Source organism: Lepisma saccharinum, chromosome 15 (assembly GCF_977018435.1).
Source record: "Lepisma saccharinum chromosome 15, izLepSacc3.1, whole genome shotgun sequence".
In the NCBI taxonomy this organism is placed as follows: domain Eukaryota; kingdom Metazoa; phylum Arthropoda; class Insecta; order Zygentoma; family Lepismatidae; genus Lepisma; species Lepisma saccharinum.
The window spans coordinates 11893249-11906010 of record NC_139243.1 but is presented as its reverse complement, the minus strand read 5'-3'; the positions used below and the strand labels follow the sequence as shown (position 1 = coordinate 11906010).

The following is a 12762-nucleotide window of genomic DNA, read 5'->3' as shown; positions in this document are numbered from 1 at the left end:
GTCATTTATCTAACAGGATTGGTTGGGTTACGGTATGTTAATAAGGACGATGAAGATAATTTGCTAAGTTCAGCGGTGAGATCGAATGTTGACCATTTTTTGGTCTCGTATTGTTCGAACCAAAATTACTTCACTATGCAACATGTTCCCAGTGTGTGATAATTTACAGATTTTGTTTATAGTAATATCAGAGTTAATCAGTTATCTTTCTTGTATGGTAGGGGATAAAAGAAGTTCAGCATTAACGTATTCCAAGTTGCGTATCCAGAAGTTACAGAAGAGAGGGGCGAATTCATTCGGGTACCCCAAATCATCTAGAATCACCGTTTTATGTAAACAGGAACCAACCTGACTTCCTTGTTCTATCTAGAGAATAGCGTATTCTTTTGTGAAATTGGGATTGAGGGCGCTGGATGGTAAGTAATGTATGCCTTACCGAGGTAAACTGAACCATAAGTCGAAGCGTAAAGTTCATAACCCGAAACAAAAAAACATATTCTATCAACAGGCATCGTTTTTTTTTTCATCTTTTCAGGCATATTGCACAGTGGTATCGTTTGGTTCCAAATTGAAATTGTAGCGTACGTCCAAATCCGATCAGCCTATGTTATTGAGCGTGTTAAATTTGGTGATAAGAAGAGTCTTCAATTCTTCAACAGTATTAGGCATAATAATATATATAAAAGCGTGCAGGCCCGTAGCCAGGATTTTATTTCGGTCGGGGCTCATCCCTTATCAGCAGCCACCATCTAAATCTGTAAAAGGACGGAGCTAGAAGCCCTGAAGATGAATTTCTCAGTGTATTACAAATTATTATACAAGATGTTTAATCCTGATAAGGAAGTCAAATTAATTACCACTATACACTATTTAAGTTAGATTTTTGTAGGATTTCGGGGCGCTTCAACCTCCTTAACCCTCCCCGTGGATCCTCGCCTGCTTATTCCCACAGAGGGAAGTATTGTGGCTTTTCACATTTCACGAAATCGGGATCACCTTGATAATTTCGTAATCCCGAATAGCCGTAAAATTCCAGATAATCTTATTTAAAAGAGGTTAATTCTTGATATTATCTGCACTATAAGTGTCTGAAATTGAAATTAAGTTCTTATTCCGGAAGTGCAAATCGGCCCGGAACGTCAGGTTTGTTAATATTTTCTTCCGAACGCCGTCCCAACGAAAAAATTTCTGTCCCACACACGCCCGAGTTACGGCAGTCAACTCGATTCTAATGTCTCTTGTGAAAAAGTTCTCTCGTTTCTATGCTGGACATGGCAGTCATTTGCTGTAACTAACAGCCTGTAAATCACAGAAAACAATATTGTTTGTTGTAAACTATCGCTACAATTTTACCATTTGAATTACATGTTTTTCCATATATATTTCAAGGTGGTGACAAGTGCCTCCCCCCCCCCCCCCCGCGGGCGCCCTTGGTTCTGAACTCTTCAAATGTTGAGGGCATTTACATTTACATTTGAAGACAATTTGACAGACTAGGCAATTGTCTTTCACGTATTTGTTATAATGTAAACACATTCCAGCTCCTGAGTTACATGAACAAATTGTCAAATACATAATGATTTTCATAAATAATTGGCAATTGAAATATATTAATTAGTAGCAGCACTAATAGAAGCAAGAAATAAACGTTTAATTCGACAATGTATATACTTATTGGATTTGTCATTGCATTGCGCAAGATTGCCTCTGAAAGTAAAGTGCGATGGTGGTGTAATGGTCAGCATAGTTGCCTTCCAAGCAGTTGATCCGGGTTCGATTCCCGGCCATCGCACGTAACTTTTTTTTTTTTCGAAAATACATTCTGAGTGTTTGTCTTTAATTATATAAATGTGGACGTGTTTTTTCTTTTCTTTTAATGACACATCCGCAGGAAATCTCGATACACTCTAGCATTGCTGTAGACTTTCGGGTAACAAGTCACTACTTAACCTAAATCTTAAGGGAGTAGAGTTACATTTTCTCTCGGTCTCATCTACCAAGCTAGGGGTCCCGGGTTCGAATCTCGGACATTCTTCGCCTCATCCCCAATATTCACGAGCACACACACACTTATAATATACAGGGCCTTCCCGATGGCATAGGGTAACGTCGTCCCCATTTAATCAAGGGCTCCCGGGTTCGATCCCCAGTAGAGGCACATGGCACAGTGGTTCGGATCCCACTTTAAACTGTAGTTCCAGTCCCGATTAGCCTTTCTGTGCATAAAGTGGACTTAGAGCAAGTATTCAATCGTATAATATATATATAAAATATACCAATACTGCGTGTTCGTGCATTTAAACATTTTCATATCTAGCTCCATGGTCCGCGAGTCATATTATATATTAATTACCCTAAAGAATGCTACATCAAAATAAAGTATGAGGTTTTATGACGATTAAAGGCGGCCACATAAAACATTTGGCCGTTTCCCATTCAGCAAACATATCCAGGAGATATCTAAGGATATCTTCTGGATATCCAGCAAAATCCAGAAGATTGATTGATTGATTTAGTTTATTTTACTTCGCGTTTTGTGCCTCTTGGCTAATTTGCGAAGATGGGGATGAGTGATGAAATGATGAAATTGATGAATGGACATTCACAAACAACCATACCCGACCGGGATTCGAAGCCGGTACCCTTGGCCTCGCAGCGCGAAGTGCTAACCACTCGGCCACAGGGTCGGGGTGAAATCCAGAAGACATCCCATGTTCAGGAAACATCCATGGGATATTCGGAAGAATGTTTTAGACATTCTATGGATAATTTTTGAACATGTGGCTGATTTTTTAGATATGTTTCGGACATCAGTACAACGTGGTTCAAGTAAACGGGACATTCATTATCTGGATGTCTTTATTTGATTGACGATAAGGATATATTCTAGACATTAACATTTTTCACACATACTTTGGATACGAAATGAACATTTTTGGACCAAATTTAGACATAATCAAAGATCTCGTGTACACATATAACATGTACTTTTCTCTCTCTCACGCACGGACGCACACACAAGTCTACACATCCGGAAAATGTTTCTAATCATACGCATATCCATGATAAGTAGAGTATGCACCGAATTTGAGCTTATTCTTCACTACCATGGGCGAGCACTGCAACTGCTTCAAAGCAAACATGCGTGGCGAGCGAGGCTCAAGGAACGTTCAACTTGCCTTGCGCGCATGCGTGAAGCGCTGGATCAGACAATGGTGATGTTTGCGAGTTATGAAAGACTGCGTGTCAAAACATTTATGCCAATTTTTTTAATAACACGTGGATACATGCCGCATATCCCATGAATATCCAACACTACAGATCCTCTGAATATCCAGGACAGGACATCCGAGGAGTATCCATGTATCTGCTCTGGACATTGTGGATATACAGGGTGTCCACAAAGTCCTGCTACCGTTACGATGAAACTTAACTCCTAAACTATATGAGATAAATACATGCTGTTTTTTGCAACGTGTTCTACAGCTCTCAAAGTTTTATTTACAATTACAACACTTCCACATGCGCCCCGTTAGTTGCCCTCAGGACGTCGAGACGGTATTCGATCTCGATCCATACATGCTGCAGCATAGCAGCATCAACCTGTTCGAGAACTTCTGCAATCCGTGTACGAAATGTGACAATATCTGGAACAGGGATTTCGTAGACACGATCCTTGACATACCACCAAAGGAAAAAAAATCCAAAGGGTGATATCAGGGGAGCGCGGTTGCCAGGAAATGTCTATCCAAAAGATACCTCACAACATAATCTGCAAAATCTACAAAAAAATAATAATAACAAAAAAATACCACTACTTATTAAAACATTGCGAGCTGTAGAACACGTTGCAAAAAACCGCATGTCTTTATCTCATATAGTTTAGGAGCTACAGTATGTTTCATTGTAATGGTAGCAGGACTTTGTGGACACCCTGTATTATGGATATATTGGAGATTTGTGCTCTTTGGGTTTAAAGCTTCTTTTTGTTTATAAGATACTAGAGGTTACACTTCAGAATTTGTTCAGCTGACTAGGCGAGTCTAGCGAGTGAGCCTACCAACAATCCACAGCGTCAGCAAGATGGTTAGCGATAGGGATGACGTCAGAGGCTCGTTTGCTGGTTGGAGGCTGACTCGCTCCCAAGCTGCGAACGCATAACAGCCATTGATGTTACGGAATTAAGCTGCTCGTTCTACGAGAAACTAATAGAACAGATTACTACAGGAGGTAGATGATATCATCTCAAGAAAACGGGTAAACAAAGCTCATATTATTTCAGTCTACGCATTTTTAAAGCAAGTGATATTGTTGTGCTTGTCGTTAATGCCACCACCCAATTTATGACATCAGCGCCACTGTACAGTCACAGGCAATACAAATGGAACACCTAGATCCTGAAATACTCGGTTCCTTGTAAGGCGTTATGTGTGTTGCCTAACTGTACGGCGGTGGCAGAAGTTGCCATTGAAAATTTGCTATTAAAATCCACTTATCGCCTTAGTTAGACAACACTCATAACGCCTTGCAGATAAGCAAGCAAGCCGGTGACTGTACATCTTCTTTCACGTCGCTGGGTTAATCGCGATGAAGTAATGGATCAAAACCTACCTTCACTTGGTTCGAAGCTGTCTTGTAGATTAATTATTTCGCTGGTCATTGTTGTAGAGATGGTAATTGTGTGTTCCGTGGAAGGGGTTGTGCATTTGAGAAGCTCATCGACCCAGATTTTCTCAAGAAGAAACTATTCCGTGGAGAGATGGAAAAAATAGAGCTGGATGCTGAAAAGAAGCCATTATCTCCTTTTTGAGGGTCATAAATTCCTGGGCCTGCCACTTCAATATCCATGAGCGCCACACACGAAATTGGCAGGACTCGAAGGGAAGGCTAATAAATTAATTTGAAACGTGCCGAAAGGGGGAAGAGGAAAGGGACTTGAGAATCACGTGTAGGCGAGTGTTGTTCTAGAGAGGGACTAGAGGCAAGGCGGCTAGGGTCACAGGTCAGGAGACTTGCTGCCACAGCAGGAAGAGCGACATCTGTGAGGAAGTTGGAACAGTGGAAACAAAAGAAGAACGTTGCTTTGTTTTGGCTTTTGCCAAATTCATTAGCAAGTGTGTATAAAAGTAAATAGAAACACGGAAAGTCAAAATATTAAAGCTACTGTTATGAATTGGGCTCGGAAGTTGAAGACCCATAAATTGCCAAAAAAGGACCTATAAAAAGACCTAAAAATATCAAAAAAGGACCTAAAAACGGAAAAAAAGACGTATAAATGTGATCCAAATTAATTAATAACTTCAGTTTTAACCTCCCCAACCCCTCCCTCTGCGCGCCACCTCCTTATCTGACTTGAGATCTTTGCAGGTGCGTGCTGTCTGGTCGTATACACCGTGTTGAAAGCTTCAAAACAAGAGAAAGTAGCCACTTACAGCTCGACCTTCCAGACAAGTTACGGTTAAAGTACCTTACCTGCTTCAGGGCCAGTTTTTCAATGCCCTGTTAATCTCTCTGTTAACTAACTGCCAGTTGGAGATAACAGCCAGTCTTAACCAGCACCGGTTTTTTCAATGTGAAAGTAACTGCCAGTTAACTAAACCATGGTTCGTTCTCCGAAACAGTGTGTTGGCAATTCTGAAGCACGGAAATTACAGGAAATCGATCTGCGCGCCATCTGTTAGTATAGATTCAAACCGCGTCGACTGGCACACAGCCTGGCGTACATTGAAAAACCGAAATTTTCACTAACTTCCAGTTACGTGCTAACATGAACCTTAACTGAACATTGAAAAACCGGCCCTCAGTCGTCCAAAAATAATTTTCTCTCGTTTCAGGGATGGTTCAAATATATTTATTTCTCTCTTGTTTTATTTCTTTACTACAGAAATGATGTTTAAGAGGTGATGAACTGATGATGATTCGAATTTAGAATGGGTGTCACGTGCCAGTTTCACACGACACAATGAATGTTGCAAGGAGGAATGGTTTCTCGGAATCGACAAGAGATGGCAGCACGCTATATATAGAGGAGTGAAGGAAATTATAAAAAACTTAGAGCGGAGAATTTGGATTATATATATATTATAGTAAATTGAGAAACACATAAAAGAAGAGTTCAAATACTATAAAAGAAGTAAATAGAATGATGTATATAGTAAATTAAAAGAATTAAGAATATGGCCGCATATGAAACGTTTAGGAAAGTTATTAAGTGAACAAATGTATTCAGAAACGTATCTCAATTTCTTTTTGATTCTCTGACGAGGAGAACATCGTCAGCTTTTGCATTTGTCCGTTCCCCGGTGGCGCTGTGGTCAATTAGACGCCCCGAAGCACTTTTCGGTTGCGCTTTTTATTAGTCGCACTGGGCCACTGGCAGCGCTTGTTATTAGCGATCCTGGTTATTCCCCTTTGGTCGTCAAATAGGAGGTGGCGCTATTGTCAGTTTAGTCGACCCTACTCTTTCTACAAGTATAGCTTGTATTGTTTGACAAAGAAGCGGGGGGAAAGCGAGCACATAAATAAGATTACGCTTTAATAAAAGAAGAAGAAATTCAAAGAAAAAGAAGAAGCCATTTCCATATTAAAATAAGAAGAAGCCGTTTCCATAAGAAAAGAAGAAGCTTTTCCATATTAAAAGAAGAAGAAGCCTTTTAAAAGAAGAAGAAGCCCTTTAAAAGAAGAAGAAGCCTTTTCGATTATACATATACATATATTTTCTCTGTATTTTGTCAAGTTCTCAGAATATAGATCCGCATTTTACTATATCCTCTTGGCTATAAAACGCTTTCTTATTTGGAATTCTGAAACAAAGAACCTATCCCCCTGAGATTAAGATATCTGTAGCCGTGGTAAATAACATGTAAGTACGTACCCACAAGGGGCGTAGCATTAGTGGCGCCCATAACGTGGAGCTTTACCTTACCCACGAATGAGAGGTAGCATGGGCAGTAAAAACGTAAGTGAAAGAAGGGCAAAAGGAGACGTTAAGACCTTAAAAAAAGGTTAAAAAGGCCCGATAAGCAAAAAAAAAAACGGCGAAAAAGGCAAAAAAGGACAAATAAAACCCACCTTTTTCTGGCCTACAATGACCCAAAAGAACATATATTATGTTGGGCCTCGTCTTCAGACACTAGGGAAAAAATGATTTTTCCTCAACTTCCGAGCCGTTTTAAATAGTTTGATTTCCTGTGTTTTTATTTACTTTTATGCACATTTGCTAATCAATTTTTCATCTGTATTGTAGTCTCTTGGCCAGGGTGTTAAAGGTCCCGGAATTTAAAGAAATTCAATTTCGGTCCAGAAGAGAAAATCAGCAAGTGTAAATGTGTCTATAGACCGTAAATAACCTTTTTATGTTTTAAAATATTTCAATTCGGTCCAGGAACCCTTTTTCCGGATAAATTTAAATCCGGTCCAAGTTCCGTATTGTAATGAAACAATACTCAACTTGAACCGAATTTGAATTGTGCGAGAAGAAAGGCCCTGTTACGGAACACATTAACATTAACAACCCTCCTCTGGGCTTAATGGCTTCGCAGATAGCCTAACTATATTAGCCAAGAATGTACGTTTCTGGCTTGAGGAATACACAGTGCATTTCACGGGCAAGTCGTCCGTAGAGCGACCAGCGCACCGGGCAGTGTGAGCGCGTCTGCCGGCAGACTGCATGCAACATCCGTACAACTGCGCTAGCTATGTAGTGACACAAGCTTGTACAATTACATTGACAGCTGCAATTAAAACGAGCAAATACCTTCTTACACGGTAGGTAGAGTTCCCCGTGCACATAGCACCGTACCATTTAGGGCCCCACACATTCTCGATCTCGGCCATTTTGTATGTGGTGTGATCAGCACCACCACGCTCCGGCCGCCTTTGCCCCTCCCCCAGGTACCCATTGATTTGAGGCTGGGTGAGCCCCAGAATCGCTTTATCTGGGGACAAGGCTGGAACTTGGATTACCCACTCAGGGAATCGAATCGAACTCAGGTCCCCCGCTTGGCAATCAGGTGCCCTACCGACTACACCATCGCGGCTGTACCTTGTTACAAGAGCTGTTGGAAATGTTGTCCTCCTGCATCCACACATGTACGGCTCTTTTTTTTAGGAAATTTTCACTAAAATGTTACCAGTTCCTCTTCTGAAATGGCTTCAATTTCTCCCCTGATATTTTCTTTCAATTCTTCTAATGTGTGGCTTCAGGTTTAAACGCTTGGTAACTCGTCACGCAGAAGTCATGAAAATGTCTGTTTCTTGTGCAAGGGGCCTGGATTATGTTTGAGGAGTATGTTCCAATCGTGCTCCAATGTCGTCTAGTTTCTCCTCAGTAAGCACACGCCCTTTCACCCTACGTTTCGTATCAAGAACACACCCCGTTGCCCAAAATTTGTTTCGAACACTGACTCTGCTGCAAAACACCTAACGTCCCTGGAAGAATTCGTTATAACTTAAGAGTCGAACATAAAAAAATCGTTATTTTAAATTGTACGTGTAGCGTGGCATTGTTTAGGAATGCAGAAAAGTACCACTAATACGTAAACTAAAACAAAACAATCTAAGACACTTGCTAACACCTTAACACTTCACAAACACGTGCAAACTGGACACCAGCTATCTGGATACTGAAGCACTGACGCGTCCAAGGTCAGCGTACAGCTGTGGATTTAAATGCAGTCAGACGCGCTCTCACCGCCCGGCGCGCTGACCGGCGCTCCACGGACGGCTTGACCGTGAGAAGCACTGTATTTCTGACGATATAAGCCGCCGCAACTGAATTGCGCACACTTTAGATCCAGAAATGCGCACAACTCTCACTGACCTGTTTTGCGCACAGATTTTGATCGAACGTTGCCACTTTGTTAGCTTTAAAGTCTGTGCGCAAAACTGTTTTTTCTTTAGACAAGAAGAGAGAGAGAAATAGAAATAGAATAGTAAATCTCTTAAGGATTAAATAAAAAAAAATATAATTTGACCAGTAAATGTAGCAAGTCAAGATAGGTTAGGTTAGACAAAACAGCAAAAACACGTGTAAGTCCACACACACACAAACAAAGAAAACAGAAGTGAGAACGGCTTGAGAACATTTTTCATCTGACAACATCGCCTCATTTTTTGTGCACAATCCTGTACATTGTGATAGCTTGTCAACGGCTTATCAGATACCACTGATAAAACCGGAAAAGTGTGCGCAATCCGGCTGTAGCCATGTAAGCTGGAGTTACATTTGTACAATTTTCGCGATTAGCCAAAAGTGACAGAGAAGCGAAGTAAAATAAACAAAATTACATTTGTATAAAACAGGAAATAGAGGGAAAATAGGATAGACTAAAAGCAAATAGAAAATAGGAAGAAAATGAGTGAGCGAAGGATAGAGAGTGAAGGAAATTTGCGATTGAAATGGCAATAAAGAGAATGAGAGAGAGAGAGAGAGAGAGAGAGAGAGATAGAAGGAAGAGAGAGAAAACATAGAAAGGGAAATATGTATAAAGAAGAAAGAAATGAGTAGGGGCATTGAATTTTCGCGATGCGCGAAATCGCGAAATGTGAAAAAAGATGACATTTTGAACATTCTGCACGTAACTACACCCCCAATGATGAAATATGCAAGAGTTTTATTCGCGAAGTAATGCGAAATGTGTACTTTTCCACGAAATGAACGCTATTTCGCGAAATAACCGTGAAATATCATCAAATTAAGTAGAAAACACGCAAAAACCGGCTATCGAGGTTGTGCGCGCAAACTGTCGATTTGTAACGAAACGTTTAGTTTCCTACCCCTTGCTGCTGAAGAACGTTTTATCTTCGATCACATCAGGAAGACGCTGCAAATTGGGATTTCCCATGCACATAATCTCAGTTCGAAAACTTCGCTCCCTGTCAAGCTGCATTTCTTTCTTCCCCAGAATGTCTACTCAACTTCCAGGTTCATTGAACTTGCTAGCTGTAACAGCGATAAGATTAGTCTGTTCCCGAACATCAAGGGAAGCAATGGTGTCATTTGTGTTCAGTTATGAATGCATTTTGTTTATCATCATGTGATTTTCAACATCTGTTTGTGTATATGCAGTAGTGATTATTTTATTTGTTGGACAGCAAGGATATCCTTTAAATACATACAATGAATAAATCACTTGAGATATGCAATTTAGAAATGAAGTGATTTTGTGTTGATGTTTTCTTTTTGGTTGGACAGCTAAGTACTTGTGTATGTGCACAGTATATAAAAATGAATTAGTTTATCAATTTATAGCTGTTTTGTATGTTGTTTCCTCTCATAATGAAAAAAGTGTGTGACAATTTTTTTTCCACCGCTGGTATATACCGCTGATCTAACATTTTATTTACCGCTCTCCTCAGTTTTTATTTACCATAAATTTTTCTCCCTAGAAGTGAGGAAAGAAAGAAACAGGGAAGGTAAATATAGTAAAGGTGACATAAAGAAATAGGAGGGAGGGAGAGAAAACACACGAGTTATGGGGAGAAAAGGGAACAGAAATAGTTAAGAGTGAGAAAAACGAAAGAAATTAGAAATCTGAAACTCCATGTTCACACCATTTTTTTGGTTGTAGTTCAGTGGAAAATTATAGTAACGTGAAACCTAATGTGTTTTGTACGTGACTAAATTTGAGACGTTTCAATCTTCAGTAACCTCCAGGATTAAGTGTTGGTCATAAAAACAGTGCTATCAGCGTGAACAGAAATTTATTGGACTAAAATCGCCGAACTGTTAAATGAAGCGGTAGGCCAATTGGTAAATCTCTCGTGGAAGCGTCATTTTGAAAGTCAAAACAAAACCAAGCTGCAGAGTGGAAATGAGATATGTGCCATTGGGTATTGTGGGTCAAAGAGCTTATAGTGTATAAGCTTCTCTGTTGTGGGGTAGCAAGAGGGAAGTTTAATAAGGTGCAACCATATCCTCTTGGAGATTTCTCATTGGCTGCCAGAATAAGTCAGAACTGCAGAGTTTCCCACAAAATACAATGCGTGCGCGGTTTTCAAGTTATTTGAAAAATATCGGAAATTTTAATTTTGTATAAATACGAGGTACGTCCAGAAAGTAAGTTCCGATTAGCCATAAAATAAAGTACAAGAGTAATAATTGACATTTAGTGCATTAGTTACAGTGGCTCATAATCTACTTTACGACATATTCACAGGTGCTGTTCAGGCATTTTTCACAGCGTGGCAATACATTTTGTATGCCCCTCCCATGTGTCTGCCACCAAAGACTGGAACCGTCTGTACCGTATCGTCGCTCGTCAAGACAATGTCGTGCCAGAAACAGCTCCAACCGAAGGAAGTGATGAAAGTCCCTATGCGCAAGGTCGGTGCTGTATAGGGGGTGGTCGAACCTTACGACTTGGAAGTGATGGAAAGGAGCCCGCGTGAGCTCGGCTGTATGAGGTCGTGCACATTGGATTGGCCTTCCGTGAATTGTCCGTACCATCGTTTCTAACCATATTGTCGCTGGACTCACTATTTGTCCGCCTCGAATCCTGGCGTGGGTATGAAATTTCTTTACGACTGTCACTTCATCAATTTCTACTCATCGCCGCGACTAGCAAAAATTGGCAGAAAAGCGGCGATAAATAAGAAAATCCAGAAATGCAAGATATTCGCTTTTTATGCCTGTGGTAGCACAATGAAGCAAATCCGGTTTACGTAAAATTTTCAAATATACCGAAGTAGTAGAACGAAACCGAGAATCTCGATATCCACACTGTCCCGGGATTTTCTGAACAGGGGAACGATAAGAAGGACTCTCCCTCTGCGCAAGAAGGACTCGCGAGAGGGCTCTGTCGATGAACGCGTGAGAGGGGAGTTGAGCGTATTGAGGGCAAGACGTGGATACATCTACCAGTCGTTTGCAGTAGGGTGCACTGCTCTACAGTTTCCCGAGACAGAGTGTACAGGGCCGTCTCGGTGTCGTCTCGAATTGTCCACTGCCATGTTGGTTCGTTTTGTTTTACGTTGTTCTAGAATCGAAATAGAACGCGAAAGAAACAATTGATAACTTCTGCACCAACACCAGTGCATTTTCATCTCTGTACAAGAGCAAATGGTCATGGACAATTTGTTTCTTCTTTATACTGCAAAAAAATTCCATCTGTCTTATTAAAGAGTAGGCCACATTTCGTATACGTACATAAACCTCGGCCACCTTTGTTTAAGCTTAGCTAGAATTATGTTTGCTGCTGTAGGAACGGAACGTAAACACTGACGTCATTTAGATAATGTTAAACGGGTGCCATCTTTGTTGGAAATACAATCTGTCGCAGAACACACGGATCTGCAACCAAATATGGCAATATACTTCAGGACAGTCTTACTTGTCGAATTGATAACAGTGGCACAATCAACACCCATTTCCTGTTGCCATTTTTGTAATTATTTGTCCAAGATAGAAAGAAGATAGTAGTGAAGCCTTTTCTAATGTGTATGCAATATCTATAGCTCTTGTATGCCAATATCGAGAAAGATTAACCATACACAAATTGGGTTATTTAACAAGAATCAAGGGGCATATACATGGTCGTCCGTAGGATTTTTCCCAGGGAGGGGCAAGGAAGGTATTTTCCCCAATAATAGTGTTGTTCCTTCAAAAAACATTGCTTAAATTTGAATTTACCATATTCTTGCAATAATTAACACCTATTATTGTGGCCGAAATGAAATAATATGTGTGAAATATATAATTTTGGTTGACTTTCGTTTTCCAGAGGGGTGCCACGGCACCCCTTGGCCCCCCTTCCTGACACC

At 40.5% G+C, this 12762-nt stretch overlaps 1 protein-coding gene and 1 non-coding gene across 3 annotated transcripts in view; both read left to right on the top strand.

The window, feature by feature from the left end:
* The window catches only part of LOC145999583 (BTB/POZ domain-containing protein 2-like), a 113703-nt gene that overhangs the window by 44393 nt on the left and 56548 nt on the right, over positions 1–12762 (top strand). The gene's annotated exons all lie outside the window — the stretch shown is intronic.
* Positions 1721–1792, top strand: TRNAG-UCC (transfer RNA glycine (anticodon UCC)). Its single transcript has one exon. It is a non-coding gene; the product is annotated as a tRNA-Gly (tRNA).